This window comes from Humulus lupulus, chromosome 6 (genome assembly GCF_963169125.1).
Source record: "Humulus lupulus chromosome 6, drHumLupu1.1, whole genome shotgun sequence".
Lineage (NCBI taxonomy): Eukaryota > Viridiplantae > Streptophyta > Magnoliopsida > Rosales > Cannabaceae > Humulus > Humulus lupulus.
The window spans coordinates 157,202,703-157,218,638 of NC_084798.1; the positions used below are offsets into that span (position 1 = coordinate 157,202,703).

At 33.1% G+C, this 15,936-nt stretch overlaps 1 non-coding gene across 1 annotated transcript; it reads left to right on the forward strand.

Moving 5' to 3' along the window:
* The first annotated feature begins 10,037 nt into the window (after positions 1-10,037).
* Positions 10,038-10,144, forward strand: LOC133787574 (small nucleolar RNA R71). Its single transcript, XR_009872587.1, has one exon. It is a non-coding gene; the product is annotated as a small nucleolar RNA R71 (small nucleolar RNA).
* The last annotated feature ends 5,792 nt before the right edge of the window (positions 10,145-15,936 follow it).

Below are 15,936 nucleotides of genomic sequence, written 5' to 3' on the forward strand. Positions count from 1 at the left end.
TGTAGGCAGACGGGGTATCCACCACTATGAACTCCATCATCTTGGTCGCCAAGATTGGATAGTCTCCCAAGGTTATCGGGAGCTCGATGGAACCCGTGATGGCTATCCCTTCTCCTGAAAATCCGTACAACATCATTGCACATGCTTTCAAATCTCGAAGCATGAGTCCCATCTTTTCTAGAGTGGCCTTATAAAGGATGTTAACTGAGCTCCTGTTATATATCAGGATTCTACTCACCCTTTTATTGGCGAGCTGTAGTGTGATGACCAAAGGGTCGTTGTGGGGAAACTAAAAGTGTGATGCATCTTCTTCAATAAAAGTAATAGGTTGACATTCAACCCTTTGTTGCTTTGGAGCTCGCGGCTTAGGTTCGTAGGGAGACCCGTCTCTTGTCTTGAGCTTGTTCACATATCTTTTCTAGGCATTTCTACCTGATCCAGCAAGGTGTGGTCCTCTGAAAATGGTTACCATGTCCTCCCCATCTATTGGGGGGGTCGATCATCCTCCCTTGCTCTTGAGGTGGTATTCTGCTGGGAAGGTTGCGCGGGAGATTCCCTCTGTCCAGCTGACGCCTGAGTTGGATTTCGGTTCCTTACGTATTGTCTAAAATACCCTCTCGAGATCAGGCCTTCAATCTCGTCCTTTAACTATCAGCACTCTTCGGTGGTATCGCGACGTCCTTGTGGAACCTGCAGTACTTGTTGGTGTCTCTTTTTTATTTTTTATTTTGCGTTGGGTTAAGTCGCCTAAATGGGACCTGATTTTCATTCGCGACGCCTACCATGGCCTTGAATTATTTCTTGAATTATTTTACCAATTGATCCCAAGAGGAGATCAAATGTCTTCTAAATTTATCGAACCAGTTTTTTGCTGGTCCCGTCAAAGTTGTTGGAAATAGCATGCATCTGCGCTTGTAGCCAACGTTGCTGGCACACATAATTGTGTTAAATGTGCTCAGATGGTTGTACAGTTCTGAGTTCCCATCGAAAGGAGCTACATGTAGTATCTTGAACCCGTACGGGAATGGTGTGTTTGATATATGTGGTGAAAAAGGCTCGAGCTCCTCATCGGAGTCATCGGCCTTGTCCTTATTCCTGTCATCTTGAAGCAGCCTGAACATTATTTTGAGCTGATTAATTCTCTTCTTGACCAAGTCTATCGGAGGCTGATCTTGTGCTTGGGGTAGCTAGTTATTGTTTTCAAAAGCTCCATCTCCCTGCCCCTGTATAGGGTTATACTAGTTCCCATATACTGGATGTACATGCTCTTTTTGGTTGTTCAGGTGTGCCTGTAAATCAGGGTTCGAGGGGTTAGCCTGCCCCCAGTTTTGGTTCAGATGATCTTGAAGATCAGGATTATTCTCATAATTCCCAGTATTCTATGGTTCGGTATTATATATGCTTATGGACCTACTGAGGTCCAAACGTTCACTCATGAAACTAACATTTCTTTCGGTATTATATATGCTTATGGACCTACTGAGGTGGATCTTACACTGGCCCTCTCGCTCCGGTTGTCTGTGATCTCAACATGTGAATTCCTGCTGGTTGGGATGCCCTGTGTCATTGAGTTGCTCCTCGCTCGCCCCCGTGTCCGGGTCCAGCTTGGCGGTTCCCGTCTCGGCGGCCACTCTGAGAAGTTGTTTGTGGTGCACGCTCCCCCGTCTGGTACCTATTAGGATTCGGCTAGGGTGCCTCTCGAACTGGAGATGGGTGCCCTCTTGGTGACGGAGGAAACCTTATAGGTAATTGTGGGGGCCTTCCATTATTGGGCTAGGAAGGTCCAGAATTAGCCAAGATTTGCTCCAGGTTATTTCTGACAGGCTCAGGGTTAGTGTTCCAAGCTGCTGAGGGAGTTCGGTTATTCCCTATTCCTGCAGTTACACTAACCGTCGAATTACCAGCACTATTAGTTTGAGTATTTCTCCCAGGGTGATCATTGCTAGTGTTTTACCTAGGCCTAGGCTTGCTCTGTTGGGCTCATTGTTCGGCCCTTCTGGCGGTCGTACTCCCGCGGGGAAGCCCTCTGGGCCTCCAGGGAGGCGCCTGGACCTCGAAGGCCTGCCTGTCCACTTCTTCATTACGCTATGTGGCTTCAGCCAATTGTTGGTGCAGTTGCCGATTCTCTAATTTCACAATGGGTATGTACCTCTCAGGATTATAATAGAGGCCCTCGTCGGGCCTGGGGGTTGGAGCAGGTGGCCCATTGGAGTCAGATGATGCACTCCCTTCGTCTGGGGCCGTGGTCTGCCATTGGTTGTTTCCCAGGCCTTCGGGGATAATTCTCTGTTTGAGGAGTTTGTCCCTTAGGGATTTGGGGCTATGGTCGCCCACAAGCTCCTGGGTTGTTCGTGGCGACAATTGATGCAATATAGGAGGTTTCTGATTAAACAATACAGAGATTTGCTTAATGCTCTAAACGAAAGCACCAAACTATTGACATCGTTTTTCGTTGACTTAAATTTGAAAAGTACTAAACAATATTTTAGAAAGAATAGAAGAAATTTTACGTGGTTCAACAGTTAAATTCTGTCAAGTCCATGAGTCAATATTATTGAACTTGATACTCTCTCAAAGCTTTTCGTAGAGCAATTAGACAGAGTATTGTCAATACAATTTTGTGCGCGAATACAAATGAAAACTACCAGGCTATTTATAAGCCTGGTTATGAGAATATCTTCCCCTGATTCAGGGAAATTACAATCATTATTCAAATTTGAAATAAATGTAAATAAATACACTAAATACATAATATCCCATGATAATTGGGATTTAATATCGCATAACATCAAATCCCTAAGGAATAGGTATTTCCTAACACTGTTGTGTGCAAAATGCGTTGCTGATCATGAATGAAAGGTTAACGCGCTTTCGAGATCGACATAATTTCGAGCTTGTTATTCCAGTCAGCCTCCTCCTCAGCAAGTGGTTTCATCGAACTCAGTCTTCGGAGACCAATACCCTCAAGCCTGCAAATAAGGCTTGAATAATACCCATATGCTTCGTAGAAGATTCTTTCTTTTGAGCTTAAAACTTAAGCTCGAGCTTTTCAACTTATGCTCGACCGCAACAACAACAGGTCAGGAATCATGTATATTTATACAAGTGTTCAGCCAATACTTGTTATTTTCGAGATTATGCTTTACAAGCCTACATTTCGAGACTCATTTATTCATCCTCGAAATTTGGGTGTAACAAATATAAGAATATTCTATTAAAGCTAATACAAAAAATTAAAAAAAAAACTGTTAAAACCGAGAATTTTCGTTATCTACACACTTTTTATATAGAAGAGATATAGATATAAATCACTAATTTATTTTATCTATAATATATATCCTACGTTAAAAATATATTAAATTGTAATATTCATATAAAAAAATTTAGGTTATAAAAGTTCTATATATACATATATATAACTTCGAGCATTTTCGTAACTTACAAATAATTTATTCCAATTCCAAAGTAACGTAACATATCAATGGAAATATTATTAATTTCGATTTTGATTCATGCAAATCAAGTAAACAACTTATTTTAACTCCGATTTAGTAATCTAATTGAATGTCAATCTGATTACTAGTGATTCCAATCGTACATCATCATTCCAATTACGTGCAAGTAACACACCATTAATGTATCCATTTTAAAAGGGATGAAATACTCAAATGAAGACATATTCATTGATATATGACCATATTGCAGTTTAGGTCTATTATGAATTCGAAAAGTGTTGTCCTATAAATTGTTAGTCGTTATTTTTTTCATTCTTCCATCCTTTAGCTCTTTTATATGTTTTTTCTTTGGAGATATAATCCAGGGTTGTAAACTTTTAACTAGGATAAAATTTTGAATTACATGTAAAATTGTACTAGCTCCAATATATTGATCTACCTGCCTTAATTTACAAATAGAGAAGATAAATAATGTATTGTTTTAAGTTGAATATTATCTGTACGGCTTTCTCAATCGAAGGCGTTCAACTCCTTTTTTTTTCCTTCTCTATTTATCCCTTTCCAAGGGCTGTACATTGTTGAAGATATAGATTATACTTATGTTTGTGATTTTAATTATTTCTGAGACTACTTAAAATTTGAGATCTTACATATGAAATAGATTACCCTTTCTTCTCTCTAAAAACTATAGCGTTTGTTTAGTAAGAAAGACCTCTTCCCAAAGGACTAATGCTCATGTTTCTCACTTCTATTGCCACGTTGTCCAAGACACATATACATATGTATATATGGTAAAATGTAGTAATCCTCACTTAGTAATTTCTTTTCTTTCATGAATAATGTACCGTCCTTCATTGTTTTGTGTTATGTAGTTGAATATCTCTTAATCATTATAGTATCTTTAATGAAAGTAGGTGGCTCCAAATTACTTAAGACGTGATTTATAGAAATTATAAGATATTACGAATTCAAAAGTTTTTATATCACTACAAAGAGATCTTATCATCTTCTCTTAATTTTTGATAGAGTTATCGAAAATGCTTGAAGTCTCTAGAGTATTAGTTAAAACACGTTCATTATTTTTCAATAGAATAAATAAGATTTTTGCCTTTTATACACCACTATTTTATTGTGCTTTTGAATTTTTCACGTTTTTTAAAATTTGCTCAGATTCTGTTAATTTTCATTCTACAATGTTAATAAATTGATGATTTGACACTTAAGGCAGAGTCACTAACACTTAGATAATTAAAATTTGAAAAAAATATAAAATAACATAAAAATTATAAAATATATTTTTTTAAACTTATTTGTCTTTTTCTTCTCATCCATTTAAAATTTATAATTTGTTCTTAATATTTAAAATTAAATAAGTAAAAATAGAAAAAAGAAAAAAAAACACATTTTAATAGGAAAAGATATTTAATAAAAAAAACTATTTTACTAAAAAAATATTAAAGATCTTTTCTTATTAAAATATATATTTTTTGACTTTTTTATTTTATTTTTTCTATTTTTACTTTTTCTTTCTTTTTTCTCCTCCATTAAAAATTAAAAGTTTTCGTAATACTTAAAATTAAATAAGATAAAAAGAAGTAAAAATAGAAAAAAGAAAAGAAAAGAAAAGAAAAAGAATTAAAAAAATATATTTAATAATATTTTAGTAAAATATTTTTTTATTTTTAAATTATGACTAAAAAATTATTAAATATATTTGCTTATTAAAATATATTTTTTTACTTCTTTTTTTTTTCTTTCCATTTTTACTTCTTTTTTTTTTCTTATTTAATTTTAAATGTTAAGACAAAATTATAGTTTTTAAATGGAGGAGAAGAAAGAAAAAAAGACAAAAGAAGTAAACAAAAAATAGATTTTTTTAATTATTTTTTGAAATATATTTTTGTTTTTAAATTATTATTTTTTATTTTTAATTATACACGTGACATAGCGTGACAAAGCTATGTCACTGCCTAAAGTGTCATATCAATACTTGGTTAGTCATGTAGGATGAAAACTAACATAAGAGACACAATAAGGTAACAATAATAGTTTGAAGAAAATTTAAAACAACGAGAAAAATTCAGGAACACAATAAGTATTAGTAATACTTCAGGGGAAAAATTCTTATTTATTATTTTCAAAATAATTGGCGGATGTATCTTTTAATGAAGAAAGAAATAAAGAGAGAAAGTAAAAAGAGAGATTAATAAACCAATTGTTAGGATCAAAAATAAGAAAATCGAGATAAAACCAACAATATCGTGTTGTTTGGTAACACTTAAAAAATAGTTTTTTATTTAAATAATTCAAAATTTGACAATTAAACATAAAACAGTGTTTGGTAAATCTATATTAATTTATTATTTTAAAAAAAATTAATTAAAATTCATTAAATTTTGAAAATAGAAGATTTTCACTTTCAAAATTTTTTAAATCGTTTTCGACTTTTCATTTTTTTTTTCTTCTCTTCTTCAAATCAACACCTCATTTTATAATGTTAAAGAAAAAATAAAAATGAAATTTATCAAACGCATTTATTTATTTTTTTAAAATAGTTACCAAACATATTTTTATTTTTTAAAAATAAAGAAACAAAAATAAAAATAATATTTCTATTTTTATGTTTAAGAAATTCAAAAACAAAAATTTTACCAAACACAACCATAAAACAACATTAAATGATAAATAAGTAAAATAACGATCAACTTGTGATGATCAACTTGTGATATTAGGACATGGTAATACAAAAGATAACTTTGTAAGACCAGAATAATTAGAAGGAAAGTGATCGGTAAAATATGATGTGCAAGTATACACAATCAATTCAAGTAATAAAATAGTAAGTAAAGTATCGTTCCCACAAGGAATATCAACCAATTACCAATAATTGCTTTTAAATTTCTATTTGGCTGTCAAAATTAAAATGATTTTTAAACTAAGACTTAAAATTGAAATAAACTTTGCAATAAGAAGGATTGATTTAATAATTCAAAACCTAGGGTTAACTTCATCATCTTTTCATTCTATTAATTTTACTAATCAGTTATAAATCCCTTCTTCCTATTTTAATAGCAGGTTAACAAAAATTGATCCCTATTCTTTTTCAAGATATAAGATCTAAACCTATATGTAAGTTTTCTACTTCTCTGTGATAAACTTAAACACATAGCATACATTAAACCTAGAAACCTAATTGCTACACATGTCATACAGGTACTTTCGTCCAATATGTAACTTATGTTTATATAACGATAGAATATTAAATTCGCATCTTTTGAATTTTGAATCAAAATCATAAATCAAACAAATATTGATCAGGTATTTACTAGCATTAAGCAAACATTATACAGATTAGAATAAAGAAGAAGAATTCATAGAACATCATAATAACATTAAATAAAAATCCAAGTGACTACATTAACCCCTAGATAGAGTCTTTAGTTCATATCAAACATAATAACAATAACATTTAGATAATTGTTCATAGAAAATAACCTAAAATATTAAGATGAATAAGAAATCTAGAAAATAATAAACTAGAAGAAGAAATCTAGAAACAATAAACCAGCTGTCTTTTCTTAATCTAGGGTTTACAAAACCAATCTGCCTCCTCAAATTCGCAGAATAATGTCACTTAAATAGTTTTCTAATGCTCCCAAGTGAAAAGATCATTTTGTCCTTCTAAAAGTGGCTTCGAATTAGAAAATTACGTTGATAGCGCTGTAGCGCTATTTACAGAATCGAATTCAATTGAAAATTCGCGAACTAGCGCTATAGCGCTACTTACAGAGATAAAAATCCTTCAAAACAACTAATTAGCACTATTATGCTATTGCTGGGGTGCTATTCACAGTGGTGTAACTTAGACTCCTTGCTTCCAAAACGACTCGATTTTCTCCAAAATCGCTTCATTTTCTCCATCTTTTACTTCATTCATCTTTTTTCACAATCTTAAAATTGAAAACCTAAAACATGAACAAACAAGCATAAATCTGCGATAAAATAGCCATAAACTAATGAAAACCTTCCTAAAACTAGACCATAAACGAGCCTAAAACTCGTTTATCAAATTACCCCAAATTAATCCTTTACCCACCCTCGAGTAAAGAATCTAAGTAGACTCAAACTTAAACAAACCAAGTTGACGTAACTAACCAATTCCAACACTTAAAACGACCATGCACATATAATTCTCAGGAAAACAACATGCTATTTAAAATATTAATCTAGATTTCCAATCAGAATACTTCAACCCTTCACTGCAATCTATTAACGCCAAAGCTCATTTTCCTCATAACTTGCAAATAAAATAATTGAACCACTTTATACACCTCGAATTCTCACCAACAAACCACATAACCAAATTATTCCATATGTATGCATTACTTAGTATTCTCCATTAATATAAACAAATGCACAAATAAGAATCAATAGGACTTTACAAAGGTTGTAATAAAAGGCTTAGGTACAGGTAGATAAGAAAAACATTTTTGGCTTAATCATACTACAAGCATTCCAACTAAGCAAACTTTCCCAACAATTTCAAGCCACTCATCCCTTGTTAACCCTTTTCTGTGCAAGGATTGAGAAATTTATACAAACCAACTCATTCTTATTTATTTTATTTTTTCTAATATTACACTCCCCCAAACTTAGATTTTTCAATAAACAATTGTTCAAGAGTGTAATCATTTCACACTTATTTTTTTTCTTTTTTCTCTTTCTTTGTCTTTTCTTCTCTCTTTAACATTTCTCAATCACAATGAATTTTCTAAATAACATATTATACATAACATCCCATTACACATTCACTCCCCAAACATAATATTGTTCATGCTTATGGTATGAGTCAAAAGAATAAATGGTAATCAATTTCACAGCTAAGCTCAAAAAATGTGTTAACAAGAAAACAGTGATAAGGATCAAAAGAGATAACTAAGGATAAAATTTAATAGGGTTAGCTTGAAAGGCACAACCAGTCCAAAAATTGCTATATCATTTTCCTAAATGTGCATTGTTTCAAATTTCATCTCAAATAGTAAGCAACCAAGTTGTAGAATTTTTTCAATCTTTTTCAATCCACAACCCAAATTCAACATGCATAAAATAACTCAATTATAACATTTGCAATTTATGAACAATAGATCTTTAATGTCAACAGATCACGGTGAAAAAACAAAGTATTATAACCAAGCACACAGATTTTTATGGTTTTCATTATATTCAATTTATACAGCACATCATTTAATCATATTATTATTGGCTAATCATTGTCAACTTGATCCAACTAACATTCTAAACAACCTAGACAAAACATAAGAAACAGAAAAAAACACGACTAACAAAATACCATAATATATACAAAACAATAAATCCCTTCCCCAAAACTTAACCTAAACATTGTCCCCAATGTTTAAATAAAAGCTAAAGAAAAGAAACTTACCTAACACCTCAGACATCTTAAAATGATACGGATTGAGATGGTGAATCGAAAATGGGGAAATAAATTTTTTTGGGTTAGCCCATAGGTCATTCTGCCCGAACCCAAAGTAGCACTGCAACTCAAATCAGTCTCATCTTTAATATAAAATAAAAATAAATACTCAAAATACTAAAATTAAAGTGTTCATAATCCAAAAATTTAAAAAAAAAAACTAATAAAAAAATGGAAATAATATATTAGAATGCCTCCAAATGCATTGTCATTAATGTCATTTAGCCATACGCTTGTTTTCTTTCATATTCAACTTGGATCAAGTCCACCCCTCACATCCTTGAGAGCCATTGTGTCATGAGTTGGCCCTCATTTTTTGTTATTATAAATTAGTGGAACTTTACCCCTCTCATGTAACATTCGAATCCTCTAACTAAAGAACCTTTTTATACGAAGACACACTTTTCGTATTCCACTATAAGCTATGGATCTTTGCTTAGAGACTTCCAACTTGTTCCAAGCTTCTGATAGATGCCCTGGTTTCTATCATGAATTGGTTCAGTATATCAGACTGTGCATCAAGTTGTTTCATATGTGTTGCCTGATGTGGTTGTGGCTGTGGATGTGGGTATTGTTGCTGATTTTGAGGGAAAGGTTGTTGTGCAGCTTGATTATTTGTCCATGAAAAATTAGGATGATTCCTCCACCCTTGGTTATATGACATCAAAAAGGGTTGTTGGTTGGTCTTTGAAAATTTCCTATAGCTTGGACTTGTTCCATAGGTATATTATTAATATCCATGGCAGGACACTGATTTAATGGATGAGCACTCCCACATGCCCCACATAAACTCTATACTTGCATGGTTTGGGCTGATGGGTTGCTCTATTGTAACTGCTTCCCTAAAGCTGCCACTGGTGCTGTAAGCATGGAAATAGCATCCAATTCTATCATACCAGTCACCTTCTTTGTTTGTCCCATTTCAGTTGGTCAATGGAAGTTATTCATTACCATCTCCTCTAGAAATTCATACGTCTCATTATCACTCTTGCTCATGAACGCACCTCATGCTGCAGCATCTATTATGGTACGAGTAGTACCATTAAGCCCATTATAAATATTATGGACTAGCATCCACTTCTCTATATATACAATGATGTGGGCACTTCCTTAACAAATCTTTAAATCTTTCCCATGCATCATACAACGTTTCCTTTTCTGTCTGGTAGAAATTATTAATTTTTCCTCTCAACTTTTCCTGGAGGGAAAAACTTTACTAAGAACTTCTGGGCTAATTCCTCCCATGTTGTGATAGAATTAACTTGCAATGAAATTAGCCAACTCTTTGCCTGGTCTCGTAGAGAGAATGAGAATAATCTAAGTCTAATCGCATCGTCACTCGCCCCATTCATCTTAAATGTTGCACATAGCTCCAAGAAATTCGCTATGTGCAAATTAGGATCTTCCGTGGGCAACCCCCAAACTGAACAGTAGACTGCACTATTTGTAATATTGCTGGCTTAATCTCGAAATTATTTGCGACAATAGTGGAGTGTCTGATGCATGAATGCACTCCTGTGACAGTAGGAAGTACATAGTCTCTAAGCGTCCTTGGTCCTTGTTCCATTGGAACCTCAGCAATATTTGTGATATTATTAACATTAGCAGCATTGTCTGTTGCATTTCCTTGATTCTCAGCCATGGCAAAATCTAGCCTTTTCTTTATTTTATTCTTTTGTCTGCATGTTCTTTCACTTTCAAGATCTACCAGTATGAGCTCATTTTGTCTACTTCATCGGATATACCAATAATTCCTGAAACACAATACAGCCTCGATCCGAATGAGTATTAAAAGAAAAGAAAAGCCCAAAGTAGAACAAAAACCAATTAATTTTGATATTGGATATTAGTCCCCGACAACGGCGCCAAAAACTTGATCAGTAAAATATGATGTGCAAGTATACACAGTCGATTCAAGTAATAAATAGTAAGTAAAGTATCGTTCCCACAAGGACTATCAACCAATTACCAATAATTGCTTTTAAATTTCTATTTGGCCGTCGTAATTAGAATGATTTTTAAACTAAGTCTTAAAATTGAAATAAACTTTGCAATAATAAAGATTGATTTTATAAATAAAATCCTAGGGTATTAACTTCATCAACTTTTCATTCTATTAATTTTACTAATCAGTTCTAAATCTGTTCTTCCTATTTTAATAGCAGGTTAACAAAAATAAATTCCTATTATTTTTCAAGATATAAGATCTCAACCTATATGCATGTTTTCTACATCTCTATGATAAACTTAAACACATAGCAAGCATTAAGCCTAGAAACCTAATTGCTACACAAGCCATACAGGTACTTTTGTCCAATATGTAATCTATGTCTATATAACAATAGCATATTCAATTCGCATCTTTTGAATTTTAAATCAAAATCATAAATCAAGAAAATATTGATCAGGTATTTACTATCATTAAGCAAACATTATATAGATTAGAATAAAGAAGAAGAATCAATAGAGCATCATAATAACATTATATAGAAATTCAAGCAACTACATTAATCACTAGATAAAGGCTTTAGTTCATATTAGACATAATAACAATAACATTCAGATAATTGTTCATAGAAAATAACCTAAAAAATTAAGATGAAGAAGAAATCTAGAAAACAATAAACTAGAAGAAGAAATCTAGAAACAATAAACCAACCGTCTTTTCTTAATCTAGGGTTGACAAAAATAATTTGGCTTGTCAAATTCCTAGAATAATGTCACTTAAATAGTTTTCCAATGCTCCCAAGTGAAAAGATCATTTTGTCCTTCTAAAACAGGCTTCAAATTAGAAAATCATGTCGATAGCACTGTAGTGATAGGTTTTGGGTGCTGTAGCGCTATTTACAGAATCGAAGTAAAATGAAAATTCACGAACTAGCACTGTAGCGCTTGTTTACAGCGCTGTAGCGCTACCAACAGGTCTTCAAATTAAAGTCAACTAGTGTTGTAGCACTAGTTTTATAGCGCTATAATGCTACTTACACTGACAAAAATCCCTTAAAACAATCGATTAGCATTGTAGCACTATTATGCTAGCGCTGGGGCGTTATTCATAGTGGTGTAACTCGGACTCCTTCCTTCCAAAACAACTCGATTTTCTCCAAAATTTCTCCATTTTCTCCCACTTTTACTTCATTCATCTATTTTCACCATCTTAACATCGAAAACCTGAAACATGAACAAACAAGCATAAATCTGTGATAAAATAGCCCTAAACTAATGAAAACCTTCCTGAAAACTAGACCATAAACGAGCCTAAAACTCGTTTATCAGAAAGAAACATAGAACTATTTACCATCAACAGACAACAGTTAGTTGGAATCTCAGTCCAATCAAACGAAACCAATGAAGCAAAAGGTATACAGCTCACGTTTTTATTGCTCGAAGTAAACAATGTTTTTGTTTAATTAATGTATACATATGAGGACATTTTCTTTTCCCATATACAGTAAAAAGCATCAAGAAGATATTAATAAAGTAGGAAAAAGATTAGTGAGAAAATTAATTTTAGTATCAAGAGTGTTGATGAGTGGAATAAGATAGGGGTAGAATGGGAATTGCCTAACAATAATCTCTCTGTTTTCTCTTCTTACCCAATCACACCCTGCTTTTACCAAGCTGCTCAATCACTCAAACATTTAATAATCTGCCTGCTTTCAATATATAGTGAACCACCATGCTTTGTTACATTACTATTAGAAAGAAAGACTTTTATTAATATGTATTGAAAACCTTACAACATTTCAACTAATAATACTTAGCTATATAGCTAAGAGTTTGGTAAAAAGAAGAGCAATACAAGAACCATAATAGAATTAACAAATTAGTTGATTGTTTTGATCGCCAAATTGTAACACGCAAGTATACGCGGTCTAATCAAGTAATATATGATAAGTAAAGTGTCGATCCCACGAAGACTGCTATTAATTACCAATAATTAACCTCTATTTCTAATTGATTAAATAATAAATTCAGATTGATAAATAAAATAATTATTACTAAAAATTAAGAAAACTACTAAGCACTTAAAGAAATGCAGAGATGAAATTTGATTCAATTCAATAGATGCAAAAGTTAGGGCTTTAGTTTCATCAACTATCCACGTATGATTTCTAACCAATTCTCAAGATTTCTTAATTCTATTGTGGTAGCAGATTACAATTATATATTATAGTCTTGTTAGGATCTATAATTCTCTACAATATACTATTTCCTATATCTCTGTGGTAAATCAATATATTGCAGGCTTTAAACACATAATCCCTAAACTACACAATTCATAAAAGTACTTTCGTCTAATATAAAATTGTGATTATTTACCTATAGCATAATTATCCTTCTCTTTTCAGAGTATAGGTTAAAATCATATAAACATTTAAATGATGATCAAACATTCAAAAGCATTAAGCATATGATAAATAATCCACAGCAGAAGAAAGAAATTCAGGAAAATTTCATTAAGAGATCAAAAGTTTCAAGAAGAATCCACTAAAACCCTAATAACAAGATTAGTTCAAAGCAGACATAATCAAATCAATCAAATTAAATATAAACATAAACTCTAGTAAAGAGATTACAGAAGAAAATAAGAAATCAAACTCTAGGTCTTCAATGTTCTCCTCTGCCTCTAATGACTTCTCTACACCTCTAAAATATGAATTGAATACCCTAATTAACTCCTAAAACGTATTTAAAAAATACCCTAAAATATCTAACAATTTTGCCACTTCTGCAGGCCACGTTCAGCCACACGCCTCTATGCTCCAGCGCAGCCCCCTTCTCTGAATTCAGTGAGCGCCGTGGCGCTTCCCTCAGGCGCCGCAGCCCTTCAAAAATCCAGAAAACTAGCCTTCTCTGTTTCTCCCTTGCGCCGCAGCTCTTCATTCAAGCGCCGTGGCCCCTCTAATTTTTTCAAAAACTTGTTTCCAAACTCCAAAACGACCAATTATTACCGCAAATGAGTCTTCAACTTTCTTCTTGTCAACTTTTAGCACAAATTTCCCAATTTCAGCTGATTTTTCAGTCATTTCCCAAACTTCACGTTTTCTTCTCCTATTTCCTGCAAACATACCAAAAGAAGCATAATACCTCATAACACTCCACCAAAATGACTCAAACTTACCCTAAACACATGTTAAAACTATGCTAAAAAACGACTCATCAAATTCCCCCAAACATGACTTTTACTCGTCCTCGAGTAAACCAAAACAAACAACTCAACGAATAACAAAAACACACACACACAAATTTTTGAATCAAGCCAACGACAATACTAAGCCTCAAGCTATGACAAATAACTCACTTATATAATCTTCAAGGAACTCAACTTGTAATCCAGAATTTAAGTTAAATCAATAGGTCTTTTCAAGCTTATAACGCAATGGCTTAGGCAAAGGTGGATGAGAAAGTCATTTAAGCTCAACATATACCATGAACACTAACCAACCAACTCTACATTGAATACAAATCACAAGTCCAATCCCACTGTTCCCAATATCTTATCATTTCGATAGAAATTGCATAAACAAAAAATTTCTTCTCTTTATTTATTTATTTTTTATATATATAACATTACACTCCCCCAAACTTATTCCTTGATAATACAATTTGGAGTGTAATGTTATCTCATCATTGAAATATTTTTTTTCTTTCTTGTTTGTGTTTGTGTTTTTTTTTCTTTTTCTCTTCTTTCTGTCAAAATGTATTTTCTCCATTGTTGACACAACTTGCCATACCTAACCACCCTATTACAAATCAATCCCAATTATCATTCATATGTTCATGGTACACGTAAGGGAAAGAAAAAAAAAAGGTTAGGTTTTCAAGTTATTAGCTCAAGCAAATGTCAATCAATAAAAAGATCAATTTAGGCTCAACAATGGGTAACTAAGGATTAAACAAATCAAGGTTGGCTTGAAAGGCTCAAACGGTCCAAAAAAAATTGCCTAAATCATTTTTCTAAGCATGCATGATCTAAAATTTCGCCTCAAAAAGCAAGCAAACAAGTTCTAGGATAACCCAATCCAATCTTCCCTTCCTATTTCAAACTTAGCAAGCATAAATTTTATTCCATCACATAAAATTTATCAAAATCATGATTAAGCTCTCAATTATTTAAGTGTTTAAGAAAAATATAACAAAATATTCAACCAAGCACACAGATTTTTTTAGTTTTATTCCCATTCAATTTACACAGTTCATCATTCAATCATATTATCATTGGCTAATCATTGGTAACTTGATTCAACTCACACCCTAAACAAAACACGACTAACACGACTAACACACTAACACAATAAAACCAAAACAAAACAACACAGAAACCAAAACAGCACAGACACGACAAACAACAATAAATCTCTTCCCCCAAACTGATCCTAAACATTGTCCCCAATGTTTGAAAATAAAATAAAAGTAAAGGAAAAGAGACTTACCAAAGACATTTAAAATGGTGGAGGCGGCGGCGACGGTTGATACGAGACAAACTAAGATGGTAAAGGAAATGGAGCCACATCTTCATCGTTCCGGAGAGACCACCGATTTACCAATGCATTTAGCTGGTCCACGTGAGCAATTTGATACTCACTTTGCTGCGCCAAGTATTGCTGCATATGCTGCTGCTGCGCAATCTGATAATTGTTCTGTTGAACCAAATACTGGAATTGATTCTGCATCAGCTGCATATAGGGATCAAAAGTACCAGCTGCAGGTTGAACAGGCGGCTGTACAACCGGTACTTCTTGTGCACGCTCCTCCGAAATCGTACCCTCCATATCCGCTTCATTATCCTCTTCGTCAACTTCATCTACTTGGGGTCTTTTATCAACGGCACGCTACCGAGGTGGTGGTGCTTCTAAGGAAGGTAGTTCATAACCCATCACCCTATTCTTAGAAATTGCCGACATGGGTTTCCGAACAACATCACTTCCAAACATAACCACTCCATATGTTCGGCATAAATCTGTGATTAAGGAACCATGACCT